The sequence below is a fragment of the Mastacembelus armatus genome, chromosome 10 (genome assembly GCF_900324485.2).
Source record: "Mastacembelus armatus chromosome 10, fMasArm1.2, whole genome shotgun sequence".
Lineage (NCBI taxonomy): Eukaryota > Metazoa > Chordata > Actinopteri > Synbranchiformes > Mastacembelidae > Mastacembelus > Mastacembelus armatus.
Genome location: NC_046642.1, coordinates 16,630,529 through 16,634,326, shown reverse-complemented (window position 1 = coordinate 16,634,326; position 3,798 = coordinate 16,630,529).

Sequence of the window (3,798 nt, the reverse complement as noted above, 5' to 3'; positions counted from 1 at the left end):
AGATAATTAATGTTCTCCCACATTCCCAGCTCTCAGCCTGAAGCTGTGGCTTTAGGGGACATCTGGAACCTTTTCCTCCAGACAGCTCCTGGCAAATGCTGTTATAAGGTCAGTGTAACTGATGGAAGGCCTTCAAATTGTATTAAATACATTGCATTTACCTCTAAGTTCCTACTTTGCTCATTTACTTCTATCATTTGTTTAATAGAGAAGAGATCATGCTTGTCTGTTCTGTGACTGTTGCAAACATACTATGGTCCAATGCCTCATTTGGTTTGATACTGTACACGTCAGACCTCTGTCAAATGACTGCGCTATAAAGCAGCTCAGCTGGCACAACAAATACAAGAGGCGCTCTCGTGTTTGTAGGTACTGAAGAGTATTAAAAAATCCAAAACAAATGAGAGTCTCCATTAGTGTCCTGCTGGACTCAATGCACTCTTGGATACTGTGTAAATCTATTGACATTTTAGTGAGGACTACCTTATTTGGCACTATTGCACTCTGGCATCTCTATGGTGTGGTTCACTGGTCCTTTCACACAGTCATAGTTAACATTTACACTCCAGCAGAGCCAAATCTATTTATCCGAGACGTCCACCTTGGCACTGACAGATTATCAGTCCAGCAGCCTGTGTTTATTGCCAATTATCTGCCACTTGGTTTAGGGCAAATATTTCTAAATCCCTCTATCCTTATGTTTATGTACAACTTATAGCTGTGACAGCTAACAGCAATAAGGCCACCACACCCCTTTCCAAAAACCTGCTCTCGTCATCCCTGCTCCAGCATAGGTTCTCCAAGGTTACAATAACAGAAATCTCTGGAAAACCTTATTCTAATGTTTGCCACAAGTGCCACCGTGATTGAAAAAAACTTCATTGAAACTTGTCATGCAGTGTTAGACGTTTCAGTTACATCATCATATCTGCATTCAAACGCGTGGTACAACCACACTGCACTGGTTTTCTCTCTAAGGCCTCACCAGAGTTAGGTCTCCTGTTTCACATCAGAGGAGAATCCATTCTTTTATTATCTGTCAAGATGTGTCTCGAGAGACTGGCCAGTTTTACAGAGATGTATTCGTTCGGGGACTGATGTGGTAGATTCAGACTTCGACACGAGGTGGGGTGAGAGCAATAAATCACTAAGCCAGGTTTAGAATCTATTAGCCTTGACACATAGCACCATGCACAGGACAACTTTAATAATAAATTGTGTTTTGTATAATCATTTAGCTAAAATCATAAACAGCCTTGTTTAATAGAGTATCAGCCTCACAGAACTCTAGACATAGGAAAAACAAAGTACTAAAAAATTTAAGGGGATGACCTGAAGATGTTTTAAGTCCTGCTGCATCATGGTTTTACACTGGCTTGATGGCATCAGTAAAGTTTTTTTTATGTCTTTGTTTCTAAACATTCACTACAGTTTATATGGCGACATATACTACCTGCAGCTGTATCAACACATTCAGGCTCATTCCACACAAGTCTAACAACATGGACTGCAATATCAGGGGAAAAAAAAAAAAGAAAAAAAAAATCAATTGAGTAACTAGGTATCACACAGGAATGTCTGTTTTCAGCTAATCCAGTGGAATAAATCACATAAAAATCTATTACTGTATAAAATCCATCCTGCTCATTGACTTGCAACAGTGTCCTCAATGATCTAATTCAAATACCCACAAAGAGATAATAAATGGACAGATAAAACAGCAAAAACACTACTGCAAAGTGTCTAATGGTAGCCAAATTTATACTGTCTCACAGTACTGCCAAATTATAACCCTACAACCCTAAATCCAACTGCAATGAACATCACTTATTTTGTAGATTATTATCATGAAAATAATAAACAGTAAAAAATGACCATTTACAAATAAGAGTGACATGGCTTGGAGTAGAGCACAACCTATTATTTTCAGCTAGAATAAACTGTTTTTTGATCTACAAAAAAAAAAAAAAAAAAAAAAAAAAGCCTCTCACAATGTCATAGAGCCCAAGTTCATTCTTCTAGTGGTTTTTGTTCACCCAACAGTTAATAACACAAAGGTATTTAATTTACATTCTAAGAGGATTTGGAAACCCATTTGACAAAAAAAAAAAAAAAAAAAAAAAAAATGAATTTTTGACACTTGCTTAAAAAAATTACTTAAAGGATTAATATATTGATGTAATGGCTGCAGATTAATTGACATTTGATTAATTCATCATTTCAGCTATTTCAGTTGAGTTTGCAGAAATAAAACATTCTAATCTACTTAAATAGTGAAGAGCACCATATCAGACTGGACTGCTCCACCTCGAGCTAATGGGTTCACCATCAAACTTCAATTAAACAATAGTGTTGAACAAGTAAATGGGTTATATTAAACCGGGATTGAAGGCAGCATGATTACATGTGAAATAACCTAGAAAGTGTAATCTGATGGCAACCTGTATTGTAAACATGACAGTTTCTTTAATTGGATCATGGGGATTTTGACATTTGCTGATATGGAATTGCACAATGATGGTAACATCAGACAGCTATGGGGTAAATGTTTTGCAGAAAAATGAAGAGTCTCCCAAGGGAAGGCAAAAAGCTCTTAAACCTTAGTTTCAAAATGTCCTACTATGGCCCTTGATACACTCAATAAAACACAGACGGTATCGCGAAGTGTTATTAGGTGTAAGCAAACAGTAATGCAAGCAAAGACAGAAGTTATTGCAATGAAATGTAACATCGTATTGAATTACGCCACTGTGGCGTCTTATTAAAGGGCTTTTACTGGACATTTTAATGGCGGGATTCACTGTAGATAAGGTATAGGCGCTGATGGAGTGGACCCCAACAGTAAAACAGGTTATCGAGTGCGACAGAAATCAATCCCATTTCTTGCTTTACAACCATTCAGTCTGCATTGCTGTCTGGACATTGTGTACCGGTTCATCTCCTTCACTTCTCATGGTCCTATCTTCGTTACCAAGGTCTACTTGCTCTGATTCGTTCCTGTAGGATGACAGTCAAAGGCTACATCAACATGCAGGACTCCCTGAAATACACAGGAGATTTATCATGACCATTAACAGATGTGTGAAGCTTTTAAAGTTTTAAATGTTAATGCTTCTTTCTACAGGCAGGTTAAATGACACCACTCTGGGTATATTAATTAAACAGCAGATTTACTTCTAAGGTGGCCACTTCTAAAAGTCAGTGAGGGCCTATTTTACATAACGATGAAGTGGAAGATTCCTATTTTAAAATTCTATTCAGGATAATAAATACATGGGTGATTTTGAATGGCTGATTAAGGAACTCTAATCCAACAGTGATAAGAGTACAAGCCCAAACTTAAACCATGGTGAAAAGAACAGCTCTTACTGCCTGAAGCTGCCCAGGCAATGTTTCTTTTTTCTATCTTTCAGTCAGCAAGCTTCCTTAGGAAGTCAGCATCTGGTGTCAGCCACATTTCTTATGAAAGCTGCAGTCCTGAACTGTCACACAACAATCCTAACACTGTGGATTAAAAGACCTACATTCCAAGTTTACTTCAAGTTGCACTTATATTGTTTACACCACTTAATACACCTGCATGCAAAGCCCAAGTATCAGTGTGCATCGCAACTGAACGAGCATCAAGATTTATACCTGCACTTGTATATTTGTAATCAATGATGGCAGAACTACCACATTAAACACCAACATGTAGCCTGCAGCCACATAATGTGTGTGTGCAACCAGTGCTCCCACACACATGAACATTTGCATCAGTGTTGACACACTGAACTGTTTTGTTGTTAGTCCCAGAAA